At 39.5% G+C, this 15,955-nt stretch overlaps 1 protein-coding gene across 5 annotated transcripts in view; it reads right to left on the bottom strand.

The window, feature by feature from the left end:
- The window catches only part of LOC129007780 (tubulin-specific chaperone cofactor E-like protein), a 166,990-nt gene extending 153,053 nt beyond the window's left edge, over positions 1–13,937 (bottom strand). The window contains exons 1-2 of one of the 5 annotated variants that reach the window (XM_054439045.2): positions 13,728–13,937; positions 1,453–1,560 (exon numbers count right to left, since the gene is read on the bottom strand). The gene's annotated coding sequence lies outside the window, so the exon portion shown is untranslated. Of the gene's footprint in view, positions 1–1,452; positions 1,561–1,746; positions 13,685–13,727 lie in introns of those variants that run through there. The other 4 variants (XM_063671511.1, XM_054439047.2, XM_054439046.2 and 1 more) reach the window with 4 other exon arrangements.
- Between the last annotated feature and the right edge of the window lie 2,018 nt (positions 13,938–15,955).

The raw sequence follows: 15,955 nt of genomic DNA, 5'->3' as shown, positions 1-15,955 counted from the left end.
AGGCAGGAGAATCGCTTGAACCCGGGAGGCACAGGTTGCAGTGAGTCGAGATCATGCCACTGCAGTCCAGCCTGGGTGACAGAGCAAGACTGTCTAAAAAAAAAAAAAATTCGTTCTGAATTTTTTACAATTTCCAATTGAAAATAAATAACAACGACAAAGCCAGTAACCCCACCATGTAGTTTCCCTTTTTATTAGCTAAGCTAATAATGTAAATAAGTATTATCAAAAGCTTTTCATATCTGAAGCATAGAGCCACATCCACACCAGGAGACTTTGGTTTAGATTTCACAAGCACATGAAGCCTGAGGCTGCACCTCATGGTGTGTATCCTTCCAGATCATTTTTTCCATGCTATGTAGATATATATTTTTTACACAAAGATTAGACATATAGTTTTATAACCTGCCTTTTTGCTAAATAGTCCATGAAAAATTTTCCATGTCAAGAACTGCATATCTACCTAATCATTTTTAAGGTTTATAAAGTATTCCATTAGTAAGTTTTTGGAGCTAAAGTCATGAATGACAGCTATCTCTCCCATACAAACACTTCGGGGACACTGACCAAGTCAGCGTAATTAGGCTAGATGGTCTCATTCTATATGGCACTTCCAATTTCATGTATCCTGAACTATCTATACCTGTGATTCTATCTCAGTTACTACCCTTGCGCATTATGTAATATAGCTAAGTGGATGCTCTCTTTGGATGAAAGGAAAATAAACTAATTCTAATAAACTTTTAGCACTATTTTGTAGAATTATAGTTAGCCAATTCACTAACTTAACTCTTAGCATTCTAAAAGCAAAGTAAGTGTAGCTGATAAATCCCTTATCATAACACACCATGCCACCACGATTTCACACCCTACTAAGAACCACCCTATGTCTCAAAGTCTCCTGCTCAACTGTATACTACACTATACGCAAGTGTAGTAATGTGGCACATCAACCTTTCTTGGTAGGAGGTTTTTTAAAAATCCAACACTGCCAGATGAAATGTGAATTTGGACTCCTGATCATTCCTTTAATTATGCTATCAATCAGCCACTACCACCCTCTTCTTGTATCACAGTACTATGCTTCTCCTTAAAAGCACTATAAACATTAAAATACCTATCAGAAATTCTTTATTTCGTTGTATTAGTGACAAATACATCTAAAACTGTGACTGTTATCAGTGAGAAGTACAGCCTCAGAGCTGTCTATATTTTCTACTGAAGAACTATATTGCGTATAAGGCATTTTAGATGTTGAACAAAGACACAAACTTTTTTCATCAATAACTGCACATTAGCAACTATGACTGACCCTCATGCTTGTAGTCCACCACACATAAACACAGCTCTTGAAATTTCTGATCCAAATACACTAGCCCCAGAATGTCATAATTTTGATGAGAAATATGAAGGGAAAAAATTAAGACAATACTATTATTTAGACTGAAGTACCTGTTTGTGTGATATTTCTAAACACTTCTTTCTTCATTTCCATAGCCTCTCCTCGTCCAAAAATGTTGGTTTAAACCAACTGTCTATATCCCTATTAAATTAGACATTCTGAAATATAAGACAAAAACACTTTGCATATACTTTCAGCAACAAAAACAACCAAAAAGGTTTAACATTCACTTTTACTCCAAGGGCTTCCAAGGAGACTTCCACCCTGCCCATCCCTCCACCCTCACCCTGCCCCACCACACACATCCCCAACTCCTTTACAAACAAATTTACATCTACTCCTACCTTTCTATTTGGCCCAGGTTCAATCTGGTAAAATTCCAAGGCTTTAAAGTTGCATTTATTCAAAGCAGGATCAGATACATTTACTCTTGAACTGATGTCCCCAAACCAAATGTCCCCACACTGAGATTAACAATCATTTTAAAGCCTAGTAATTTTCCATAACCACTCTCTGAAACAGAAAAACTAACTTATCTCTATTTACAGGATATGAAACTGGGGGAACTTGCTTGGGTTTCTGTGGCCTTACCAGCATGCTAAGTCATACTTTCTATAGCTCTAATCTGTTAAGCCATTCCATCTTTACCAAAAAAGGAGTATTTCATGTCAACAGTACACAACATCACACATAAGACATGGAAACATAACTTACAAAAATGTATGAAATTCATTACAGCCAACATTCCTCTTGTAACCACATCAAAGTAACTGAACCAAAAAACTAAGCAACAGTACTGACTGGTCTAATCATCAAAGGGGAAAAAATTATTCCCAACTTTTCCATCCTTCCAAAAAGCAAGATTCTTTTTCTTGAATACATTATGTTTCATCAGAAGAAAATTATATATGCATGTTTTCTTTCCGCTGTGAACACACAAGTTTCAGGCCATTACTTAGCTGTTTACAGAACAGATTACCCCATTATCTGTGCTCCTGAGCAGCTACAGAGGCCATCATGCTAAGGAAAAGCCTCGTTAGGAACAGACCACTAGTTCATCACTCGACAGCCTTCCAGAGCAGTTGACAAACCACCCTGGCTAATAACCAGGGATTCAGAATGTTGGAACATCAATCACGCGTAAAGGTTGCAAAAGTTTGCAGGTCATTTAAAAAAAAAAAAAAAAAAAACGTTGTTTTTTTTTTACTAGCCCCTCCTACATTTAGTGCTACAGCAATATTGCCCAATGGTAATAAGTGCTGGTTCTAAAACTAAACTCCTTGGCTATGTAAATCCTGACTGATTCCACGACTCTGTGCGACTGTGGGCAAGTTACGTAAGTTCTCTAAGTCTACCCTTCTTCATTCACAGGAAGGGGTAGTAGCCCGTAACTCCTAGCTCATAGGGTTACTGAAGAATGAATGGAGATAATATTGGTAAAGGGTGGTTAGCACAGTGCCTGGCACATAGAAAGCACTTAATAAATGTTAGTTTACTATTACTTCTCCTGCTTCCCCTATTACTACTACCATCACCACTTAGTGAACATGGTAGCGTGAACGGAATATAGAGCTGGAGGACTAACTTGCAATTTTTGTTAAATAATCTAATTTTTAGGTCCAAGGACTATGCTAAATTAATGCCAATTAATGATTTGGCACAGTAAAAATGTCTGACATTTATGCTATTCCTCCTTAATTGGAAGAGCTTGCCCTTACCTCTCCACCTATCTGAATTTTATGCATCATTCAACACACTACTCAATATATACTTTAGAGATGAAGCATTTTCAGATACCTCTTCCTATAGTGATGTTTCCTTTGAGCTAAGCTCATGTTAACCTTGCCTGAAACACTCAGTGGGCGATTAATCACATACTGGCATGTCATCTTCTCATTTTAAATAATATACCCTTATTTTTCATGTGTAGCAATGTAACTTTCATGTGTTTGTCTTGTGTCTTCAAACTGTATAGCTCTTGAGAATAATAACCTTATCCTAATGCTTCTTTGTATCTATCATATACTGGAACCTTGCATATAATTGACACCCCATAAATGTGCTTATCAATAGGTTTTCTCATCACTTCTGATTGTGCATACCAAATTTATGTAATATGAAAAGTAGATTTATTAATAAACTCTGAAATCAAAGTACTTTAGAAACAAAAATTCTTCATAGCTATGGCTAGAATACATAATTGTATCTACTCCACGGAGATTCCAAAAGAGGTGCCATCATGGCAGTCAGAAATATTTGCCACTACAAGTTATTCAGCAAAAAACACAACCACAAAATATTTAATACTGAATATATGATTTTTGTACCCCTACTATACCTTACAACTCATATGCAAGAGTTAATCATTTATGCCATACTTCAGAAAAACAGGTGCTGCTCAGTAACTCAAGATTAATATATGTGCACTGCTGGTAGGAATGCAAATGGTACAACTGATGTGGAAAATATGATTGTTCCTCAAAAACTTAAGCATAGAATTACTATATGACCCAGCAATTCCCCTTCTGGGTATCTACCCAAGAATTGAAAGCAGGAGTCAAAACCTATTTGTACACCAATGTTCACAGTAGTATTATTTACAATAGTCAAAAGGTAGATAAATGGATAAAAGAATGTGGCAGATACATACAATGGAATACTATCAGCCTTAAAAAAAAATTTGACACATGCTACAACATATATGAACCTTGAAGACGTGATGCTAAATGAAATAAGCTAGACACGAAAGAACAAATGGTGTATGATTCCACTTACATGGGGTAACCAGAGTGGTAAGTTCATTGAGACTGTAGAATGGTGATTGTCAGGAGCCAGAGGGCACGGGGAGTGGGGAGTTATTAATTAATAGGTACAAAGTTTCAGTTTGGAAAAAGAAGAAATTCTGAAGCTGATTGATGGTGATGGTTGCATAACAATGTGAATGTACTTAATGCCACTAAACTATAAAATGGTTATAATGATAAATTTTATGTACATTTTACTAACAAAATGAACATTTTTGAAAAATACAGGAATATAGTGTATGCTATATAAAAAAGATGAATATAGGTGAAGTCTACCATTTCTCATTCCTACTCTCAGCACTTATCAAATTAATGCAAATAATTCACTTGAGGATCTTAAATCATGAGGGATAAAACAGCCAAGTCTCAATAAATACATTTAGTGGGAGATCTGATTTACGATGTATACAATCTTCATTTACCTTTTTCTTCGAATCCTTTATCAATGTTCATGAGGAAAATCGTCACTAATGAGGGACTAATAGAGCCAATATTTAAATTTCAACCTCCAAATGGTATTTGCCTTTACAAAACTTATGCCTTATTAATAATGCCTATGAGAAAATATCATCCTCATATGATTCTCATATAATAAAAGTTTAATAGTTTAGACTTGTTTTCAACATTTTAAGAGTTGCAATTCTTTCCTAAAGTTATTTCCTTCAATTTACCTATGAACTAAATAATAACATGATTATAAATATAATAAAGGTATTCCCAAAAGAGAAGTCTCTTTATTGACATAATGGCATCTATCAGAAGACTTAATATTAGAAAGATTCATAGCATTATTCTCTTAAAATAAAATGCTATAAAGATACATGCAAATATGACAGATAGGGGAAAGTGCTAATGCTAAGTTCCTAAAAAACTACCTCTCTCCCAGTATTTCATAGGTTGAGTCTCATTCTTCACAAATTCCCTATCTGCAAATTTCCCTACTTGCCAAAAGGTACTTGTTACCACAAAATCAATACTTGCAGCATTTTTGTGGTCATTTGCAGATAAGCACAAAGTGACAAAAAATTTGAGTTGTTCAATGGGTATGTTCCCTGCTGAGGTAGAACAAGGTGGCACTATGCCTTCTTGTTTCAGCTCTCATAATATAAACAAGTGTCCTTTCCATGATCTATCTAGCGCCATGCTTTTCATATTTTTGTGCTTTTTGTTGGTGACTTCACTATTTAAGGGGTCCCCAAGGGTAGTGGTGAAATGCCATCTAGTGTTTCTAAAGCGCAAAGCACGAGGAAGCTGCAATATGCCTTATGGAGAAAATGCACAATTAGATCACTTTATTCAGGCATGAATTTAGGGCTGTTTGCAGTGAATTCAATGTTAACGAATCAATGATACACATTAAATGTCTTTAAATAGAAACTAATATAAAACAAAATTATCTATTTATCACTTGACAAAAATGTTATGATCAGAGGCTTGCAGGAACCTAACCCTATATTTCCCCTAGGAGTAACAATTTCCATATTCACTAATTCACTGTTCATGGCGACTTTACATAAAAGTACTGTAAATTACAAGAATCAACTATATTCTGTTAAATAACCCTGGAGAAGAAAAATAGACCAATGAAACAGAAAACAGAGCCCAGAAACATGCCCATGAAAATATGGCAGGGAAGTAGCATAGCGATCACTAGAAAAACATTAAGCTATTCAATAATTGGTGCTAGGACAGTGAATAACAATCTGGGAAAAGATGAAATTGAATCCTTACCAAAAAATTCACCTCCACATAAAATATGAAAGCAAACTTTATCTCCTTGAGAAAAAAATAAGTTATTTCTTCTAATAGGAAAAGAACTTTATGATCTTGATTTAGGGAAATATTTCATAGAGAAAACATTTTTAAAATCCATAAAAATAAAGTTGAGCAGTCAAATGAAAACTTGGCCAGGCATGGTGGCTTACATCTGTAATTCCAGGACTTTGGGAGGCCAAGGCAGGAGGATTGCTTGAGCCCAGGAGTTCAGGACCAGCCTGGGCAACACAGCAAGACCCCATCTCCACAAAAAAATCAGTCAGGCATGGTGGCATGTGCCTGTAGTCCCAGATACTTGGGAGGTTGAGGTGGGAAGATTATTTGGGCCCAGGAGGTGAAGGTTGCAGTGAGCAGAGATCACACCACTGCACTCGAGCCTGGCGACAGAGCAAGACCCTGTCTCAAAAAAAAAAAAAAAGAAAAGAAAAAAAAGAAACACTTCTGATCATCAAAAGACATGAAAAACATGAAAAGACAAGCAAAAAACTGGAAAAAATATATTTGCAACACATGTAACTAATACAGAGAACTCTTAAAAACAGTAAGAAGAAGGAAGACAACCTAATAGGAAAATGGACAAAAGACATAAACAAGTACTTAATAAAAGATAAAATTAAAAATGTTTAACCTATATAAAAGATGCTCACGTTCAATAATTTTCAGAGACAAAAATTAAAATCTCAGTGAGATACCATTTTATGCAAATCAGCAAAACTTAAAAACTCTGACAATACCAAGTATTGGAGAAAATGCAGAAGAATAGAAACTGGCGATGTAGCCAGTGGGAGTATCAACTAGTACAAACACCTTGGAAAACAATTTATTACAGTCTAGTAAAGTTGAAGACGCACATACTCTACGATCTAGCAATTCCACTTCTCAGTATAAACTCTACAGGAACTTGTAGTGTGCACCAGGAAATAAGTAAAAGAACGTCCGTAACAACAGCATTGCTTAAAACTGCAAAAATCCTGGGAGGATTGCGGTGGAGGGGAATGCAGTGTGGAGAAGCCCTTATATCTAAGAACAGGCAACTGGGTAAATTACAATATATTCATAAAATAAAATGTTACACATCAATAGAAATTAACAGTTGGTAGTTCATTATGCCTACTTCCTCATCAACATGAATGGCTTTTGAAAAACATCGATTTGTTCACACAGGGCAGAAAAAAAAAACAATGCTGAATGGGTAAAAAAAAAAAATCACAAGAATATATACAGTATAATTCCATTTATACAAAATTTTAAAACATGGAAATTAGCCATTTTATCATTTAAGGTCACATAAACATGTGGCAAAAACTGTAAAGAAAAGGCAGAGAAAAAACACAAAATTCAGAGTAGTGGTATCCTTAGTGGATAGTATGATCAGGAAGGCAAAAACAGAACTCTGAATTCCCTCTCCAAATCTGCTCCTCTTCCACTCATTCCCATCTTGGAAGTTATATTTGACTTTTCTCTTCTTCTCATGCCCCCGTGTAACTAATCAGCAACACCTATCAATACCACATCCAAAATATCCCAATTTTGTCCATCTCTATTACCTTATTCTTGTTCAAGACATCATCAACTTCTCACCAGGACCTCTGCATTAGCCTCTGCCCTGGTCACTCTTGACTCTTGTACAATTCATTCTCCACAAAGCAGTCAAGTGATCTTTTCAAAATGTAAGTCAAATCATGTCCTTTACACTCTCCAATGGCTCCCCTTCACATGCAGAATAAAATCCAATCTCTCCATCATAGTCGCCAAGGATTCATTTAATCTGATTGCTGCTTACATCTCTAACCTCATTTCCTCCCACTCCTTTCCTAGCCCACCATTCAGCCTCCGTGGCTTTCTATTTCTCAGACTCGCCAAGTTGATTTCCCCCTATGGCCTTTGCATTTGCAGGACGGCCCTTTTCCTGTCTCTTGGCAGAGCTGCTTCATCTCAGTGTTTCGCCTCAAATTTAAACACAAATGTCACCCTCTCAAAGAGGCTGCTTCTGACCACCCCATCAAAAATAGCACCACTGCCATCATCACTCATGGTCACTTCACCCTCTGTCATTCTTCATAGCACTTATCATAATCCGTTAGTTTACTGTTTGTTCTCCAGCAGAAAATAGGTCCCACACTAGCAGGGATTTATCAGTCCAGTTCAGTTTTGTACAGAGCAGTGCCTAGCATATGATTAAAAAATATTCATTGGATAAATGGAAAAGTGAATTTTATTATCAATAGACATGAAACAACATCTTCTGACAGTGAAATGAAAATGAAGCTCACCAATGGCAGAATGAGAAGAAAAATTTTGAAAATCACCGGAAATGCATTATTCCAAGAACAGTTTTAAATAACTTTTTACAATAGTACTTGTTATGGATCGCATTCCTAAGAATGATTAGTGATTAATCAAAGTTTCACACAGTTTTAAGATCCTGAGTTTGGGAAATGGGCTACCTGTTTAAATTTCATTTTTAGAAGAGCACTGTGATTAAAAGCATGGTCTTCAGTTAGTTCTGAGTTCACTTATGACTCTCCTGTGTGATTTGTACAAGTTACTTACCTATCTCTATGCCTGCTTCCTCACTTGTAAAATGAAGCTATTAATAGCTATTTCACAGTTATTGTGAAGATTACATGAAATAAAGTTTTTGAAGCATCTAGTTAAGTACCTGGCATGAAGTAAGTGGTCAATAAACTAGTTATTATTGTGAAAGCTGAGATGCCCAGACAAATGGAGGAGCTGATATGAGTCAAATAAACATCCTCCCCTTTTGGCAGAGGTGGGAATACATGCCAGGATTAAATCGTTTTCCCTCCAAAAAGACAAATGTACACAAAGGTAATATATAAGAAGTACGGACAAAGGACTTTGAGAACACTGAGGGAGTGACTATCTTCACTAAGGAGGTCAGTCACATGTAAAACTGAGTTTTACAAGACAGCAGCAGCAAAGTACTAGATGAAAAGAAGGGGAAAGCATGTGCACAAACACAAATGACTGAGAAATGCAAAATAAAGTGAGAAATGTAGTGTAGTTGGTATAGAGTGTATGCGGGAGGATGGCTAGAAAATAAAGAATTGGTAGGGCCAGATGGTAAGGGGCTGAGGTCCACCATTCAAAAGTTTGCACTTTATTCTTCCATCAGTGGGGAGATGAAGGGGAAAAATCTTAACATGCTAATTTGATACCAATTCTTCCAAAGAAGGCGAAATACCTTTATGACTTTAAACACTACGTAGGGCCACAATCTGTTAATGTAAAATAGAAAATATGTTAAGCCTTAGTTCTTAAAACCATATGAGCAATTTGTTTACTAACAATGGCTGATGTGGACCCTCGCTTCATGATGTTCTGTCATTACTGTGGTGACGACTGTTGTGCCAGGCATCATCACGACAGCAGATAAAATCTACTGTAAGTTTATTATGTGTTGTGTGCCGTGTTGTTTTATACGTATCATCTCAGTTATCACAACACTTCTATAAGGGGTACTATTATCCCATTTTGCAGATCAGAAAACTGAAGCAGAGAGGTTACAGGCCCAGAGCTAGTGACAGAGCCAGAACTCAAATCTAGACTGACTTCAAGGCCCTAAAATCAAGCCAGTTTGCTGAATTATGATATTGCTCAGTTTATTAACATCACTTGCTGAAAAATTATTTGAGTACCTACTGTAATTTAAGGCATCATGCTAGGTCAGTGACTTTTAACTTTTACTGTACGGAAGAATCATCTGGGCAGCTTGATAAAACGCAGATTCCTAGATTCCACCAGAGATTCTGATTCAGTAAGTCTAGGTTAGAATTCAGGGATCTGCTTTATTTTATTTATTTATTTATCTTTTTTTTTTTAAACAGTGCCTCACTCTTCTTGCCCAGGCTGGAGTACAATGGTGTAATCATAGCTCACTGAAGCCTCAACCTCTGAGGCTCAAGTGATCCTCTGGCCTCAGCCTCTCAAGTAGCTGGGCTATAGGCATGTACCACTATGCCTGGCTAATTTTTTAATTTTTCATAGAGATGGGTCTCCCTATGTTGCCCAGGTTGGCTTTGATTCCTGGATTCAAGCGATCCTCCTACCTCAGCCTCCCAAAGTGCTGGGATTACAGGTGTGAGCCACAGTGCCTTGCCGGATCTGCATTTTTAACCACACCTTCAGTCAATTCTGATCTACTTGGTCTATGAACTATGCTCTAGTAGACCCTGTGCTAGATGTCCTAGTTTTTCATGGATATTTGAGCCTCCTGTTCACTACGCATTTATAATCTAAAAGGAATAAAAATAAGGCGCACAAATAATACAAAGCAATATAGCAAAGGTAGTACAGACAACATAAGCAACAAAGACTTCAAAGAAGAGGGGTCATCTGAAATGAAATGAGAGTGAGTAGGATTTCATGAAGAAAGGGAACATTTTATATGCAGACTTTCAGGGATAATTTTACACACAAAGGAAGGTACATGAGCAGATGCCTTGGCAGGTAGAGGAACTGCATTTAGGAGTGTAATGATGATGCAAGAAAAAAAGTAGAGAAAGTCTGTAGAAGGCCCTAAATGTCAAGCTAAACACTATGGGCTTTATTCAGTGCCTGTACTGGAAAGCAACTAATGGTTTTTGAGGAGGGAAATGAAATAATCATAGCACTATCCTTTGGAAGAGTTCTCTCATGAAGCTATGCAAGCAAAAGACAATGGGAACAGTCTGGTTATTACCGTTCTAATTCCAAAGAAACAAGTCAGAAAAGGTAGCATGAAAAAGGGAGGAATGGTAAATCTCAATAACTAATCATGTGTAGGAGAAAGGCAACAATCGCAAATAAGTGATTCCTTCACCCTTTAAGCCCAAATTGTATCACTATCAGTTTTATATTATTTCTTATACAGCTAACCAGGCCCAAAATATATAAAGAGTTCACTTATTTAAAACACAGCCCAGGACTAAGTAAACTGGCCTCTAAGTAGCCAACATACATGTCACACAGTTCACACACTAAGAAAAGGAAAAAAAAAGTATTACATAACAAATACAAGTATCTGATTTTCAAAACCATAGTAGTTTGGAGGCAAAAATTAGAAGGAGAAAAGAGCCTGCTACAGGTGGACATGCTTAAGAGTGTAAGGATCAGAGAAGAAACAAAAACTATTGAAAAGCACACACAATCACTCAGGGTCACTTCTCCATAACTGTTTATTGACAAGTACACATGATTCCCAGAAAAATGAAATAAATAAGAATCTTCTTTAATGTTCCAGGCACCCACCACAAAATAAAATCTTTAAACATTCATTAAAGCTAAATATTTTAAAACAAATATTTCCCTGATTAAGAGGTCATTTTTAAAGGATGGCTGATATATGCCAGCATAACCCCTCTATCAGTACCTAATAAATAATTAAAGGCAAGAAAGATCTATAACACACAAAGTTCAAAGATGATAGAATGTTTTCATAAAGCATTTGATCAAGAATGTGACCCCACTGATGAAGTTTTAACTTGGGTACTTCTGTCCTGATGACTGTGTCTTTGAATTCTATGTTACAAATAATATGAACTCACCCTCAACAAAAAGAAACGCTATTAAACTGGTCTTAAATACATACCCTGTGTACCTACTGAAATTAGACAACATCCTTTGACACTCAATGTCCTGCAGCAATAGGCTATGCTAACAACTTTTCAAAGGACTTTAACATTACAACATTTAACATTACATGAACGACTCTCACTTTGTTCACCAACAGTCATTAATGTTTATTATGAATTAATACTATTTTTCTAAGGACCCCACCTAAAATTTTTGTAAGGGGAATTAAGATGTTAACTGATTCAAAGTTATACTTAGGTTTATGATTAAGTTTATATACCAAAGCCGTAGACTGTAAGGCTTTTATATATGTCTATGGCTTTGGTATATATTTTATCGTGTATTTTTCATATATTTTTCATCATGTAGCAAAAAGTATATCATAATAATTACTGCAGTAAGAAGAATTTGGGATGTTTTTAAATAGCAGAAAAGAAAATCAGTGTATCTTCACAACATTGGAACAGTAAAATAAAATTTCTTTAACTCTGTTGTGGTGATAAAGCAACTAAGTGGAACTAGGCCTCTCATATTTCTCAGACACAGCAAAGCATAGAGAAAACTAAAACACACACGCATACACAAAATTTCATCAGTCAAATGATCAGGCAACATTAAGATATTAAAGATCAAGATTATGGTACTTTAGAAAACACAGGTCAAATATGCTACGTGGTATAAACATCTAAACCAAAGCAATCAATTGCACCTAGCTGTCCTCCTCCCTCTTCCGCGGCCAAAAAAAAAAAAAAAAAATCCATCTCCTTAGAATCATCCCTGCTCTTCAGAAGCTTACAGAATGAGGACACTGATTGACACCAAATAAATGTGCTCCAGAAACAGTGTTTTTCAAACTGCAAGTTGTGACCCACAAATCATCAATTTAGTAAATGTCAGCCAGCATTTTTTCTTTAATGCAAGAGGGTGGAATATAATAGAAATTAGCAGAACATATTATATATAATAAGGGTAAATACTGCTTTGTGAAAGTTTCCCTTCATACCTAGGTATGTACTAGATCTGAATGTAAAACACTTATTACTGTGGGGCATGATTTTTTTTTTTTTAAGTTTGAAAGCTACCACCCTAGAGATCGGGGTCTAATGCTTCTCAGGACCCAAAGGGTGAATGTTTTCCTTAGTCCTCGGCACCTATTCATACTCTTTGCTCAAGATAAGACTACTGAAAACTAATTTAAGAGCTCCACAGCACCATGACATGAACAAGGGACAAGCCCCAGCTCAGCCTGTATTTGGACTTGAAAGCATTGCCACCTTCTCTCAACCGCCCTAGGCGTTGCCTACAAGCTCTTTGTAGCCTAGCAACCTTCACAGTAGAGCTCCTCCTTCCTCCACTGACTGTATACAGTTCAATACTTCAACCAACTTTCCTCAACTACAACTTCTGGAATCACTATGTCCCAAGAAAAGACTATTAAATCTCCTCTCTTCACCAATTCCCAGAATGTCTTCCTACTAGAGACCTAGAACTCAACAGAGAAGCTCCACACAAATCCTTACTTCCCCCAAGATCCCAGGACAAGGCACCCTCCTGTTAGTCCAACACCCTCGTTCTCAGTCTCCCAACCTTGGAGCAAATCTTTTCTCCCAAAAGCCCTTATTCAATTACCACATCCTTTTATCAGCCCCTGGTAAGAGCAGGCCTAATGTCCCAAGGGCCTAGACATGCCCGTCCTTCCCCCAGCAAACCTCCCTGGGGACATGTCCTCTTTTCTGGGATTCAGTAGTTCAGAGACAAGTTTCCTATTTCCCCAGCAGTCCCAGACACGTCTCCGTCTTCTAACAGCTGGGAGGCATCTACCCATCCCCCACGCTGGGGCAAGGTGAGACGCCTGGATTCTCCCAGGAACCCGGGCAGGCTCCCCAACACGCCCTCCTCCAACCCCGGACCAGCCCCCAGCCCAGCCCAGCCCAAGACCCTCCTAGCTCCGCCCTAGCCCAGGCCAGGCAGGCCCCATCCTCCCTCTAGCCCCAGGGCAGGTCTCCCATCCCCACAGCTGCTCGAGACAGGCCCCGTGTAGCTCTCAGCCCTCCCCCGAGTGTCCTATCCCAGCACCCTGCAAGAGCGACCCTCCGCGCCTCGGCTCCGGAGGGGAGCGCCTCGGGCCTCGCGAGCCCGGCAGAGCCGGCGGGCCCGGCTCCACTCACCCCTCAGCCCGGGAGGCGGGGGAGCTGCTGCGGCGGCTCCTCCGGCTGCACCTCTCCTCCCCCCTCCCGGCCACCGCTGTCGCCGCCGCTCAGCCTCGGGCCTGGTCCCGGCCGGCCCCTGCCCGGCTCCGCTTCACCTAGTCCCCCACTCCGGCCGCCGGAGCCCAGTGTCCTGCATTGACCCGGAAGCAGCTTTCCCGGCCCAACAACAACACGTGACCCCGCCGCACGTGTCACGTCCGCTGCGTGAATGGGAGGGGGCGCCGGAGGAGCGGGTCCTCCCCAACGGAGCTGGGGTTGCCATGGCGACGGGGATGGCTGCAGTGGCCTGGGCTTCACCACAAACACCTCATCTGCTCTTTCTCGTGCCCACCCATTGACGGGACAATCCCCAGGGGCAGAACAGGAGTACACATTGTCATATCAGAGGACAATAGGGGCTGCAGAAAAGAGCATTGGGCTGAACCTTTCCGGGGACACTTGGAATCTTGGCCTGACTCTGTTATTGATTTGCTGTGTGACCTTGACCAAGTCTCTTCCTATCTCTGGCTTCAGTGTCCTCAACCATAAAATGAGGGAACTGTACTAGATGAGCCCTCAGGGTATGGTGGCAGTCTGGCCTTTCTTCTGTGCCCCCTTCACAAGTGGCATCCCGAGCTTCCAACACCAATGTAGTAACAGCAGCTTTCATTTATTGAGCACTTTCTAGGTACAAGCACTGTGCATGTGCTATTTTTAATTTTTACAGCCCTCCAAAGAGATGGTATTTATAGAATTGAAAACAAGTTCAGAGTGCTTAAGTGATCTGTCCAAGACCACCCAGTTAGTAAATGTGACCAGGGTGAGATTTAAATCCAGGTCAGGCTGGCACCAGGGTCCATACACTTCACTTTATGCCACACTATTGCACCAACTCCACGCATAGTATTACTATATCTGACTGTTGAGCTGTGATTGCTTATGTACTCCTTCGTCCATTTCTTGTGCAGAAACATACATGGAATAGGCATGGTGCTGGCTCATTCCGAAGTGAGTTCAGCCTTCTATGGGAATGTCCCCTGAAGTGCTAGGAGATGAAGATGTCTTTGCGCATAAAGTGTATGTGCTTCTGTGTGGTGTGTGCCAGAAAAGAGGTGGGGGAATGTAATGTGCATGTACATGTCTGCATTGGTTTCTAGAAGGGGTAAACAAAATTATTTAGGAGAGACCCAATAGCAGCTTACCATCATCAGTTCCTGGAGACTTATTTTTGTCATTCTGTTTTGTTTTCTGATATCCCATAGGTAGGGTTAGAGAGGTTAGAGAGGAAAAAAAAAAAAAAAAAAAAGCCAGAAGGTCATGCGTAAAGAAACTGCTCTGAGGATAAAGGGGATGATTAGCCAAGAATTCTATCTTAGGTTGCTCAGGAAGGGGCTTTATTCCCCCTTCCACAGAGAACAGAGTGTCTTTCTGGCAATTTAAGAATTACTGGCTTTCGGAGCACTGAGATCATTGGCATTGTGTCAGCAATTAGTGGGTTCTTGGTCTCACTGACTTCAAGAATGAAGCCTTGGACCCTCGCGGTGAGTGTTACAGCTCTTAACGTGGCGCGTCTGGAGTTTGTTCCTTCTGATGTTCAGATGTGTCCGGAGTTTCTTCCTTCTGGTGGATTAGTAGTCTCCTTGGCTCAGAAGTGAAGCTGCAGACCTTCGCGGTGAGTGTTACAGCTCTTAAGGCGGGGCGTCTGGAGTTGTTCCTTCCTCCCAGTGGCCTCGTGGTCTCACTGGCTTCAGGAGTGAAGCTGCAGACCTTCGCAGTGAGTGTTAAAACTCATAAAAGCAGTGTGGACCCAAAGAGTGAACAGTAGCAAGATTTATTGCAAAGAGCAAAAGAACAAATCTTCCACACTGCGAAAAACGACAGGCACGTTGCCACCGCTAGTTGTGGCTCGGGCAGCCCGCTTTTATTCTCTTATCTGGCCCCACCCACATCCTGCTGATTGGTAGAGCCCAGTGGTCTGTTTTGACAGGGCGCTGATTGGTGCGTTTACAATCCCTGAGCTAGACACAAATGTTCTCCACGTCCCCACCAGATTAGCTAGATTCAGAGTGTGGACACAAAGGTTCTCCAAGTCCCCACCAGAGTAGCTAGATACAGTGTCGATTGGTGCATTTACAAACCCCGAGCTAGACACAGGGTGCTAATTGGTGTGTTTACAAACCTTGAGCTAGATACAGAGTGCCCATTGG

The sequence above is a fragment of the Pongo pygmaeus genome, chromosome 9, assembly GCF_028885625.2.
Source record: "Pongo pygmaeus isolate AG05252 chromosome 9, NHGRI_mPonPyg2-v2.0_pri, whole genome shotgun sequence".
Lineage (NCBI taxonomy): Eukaryota > Metazoa > Chordata > Mammalia > Primates > Hominidae > Pongo > Pongo pygmaeus.
The sequence above is the reverse complement of the archived record's forward strand: the minus strand, read 5'-3'. Positions and strand labels throughout refer to the sequence as shown.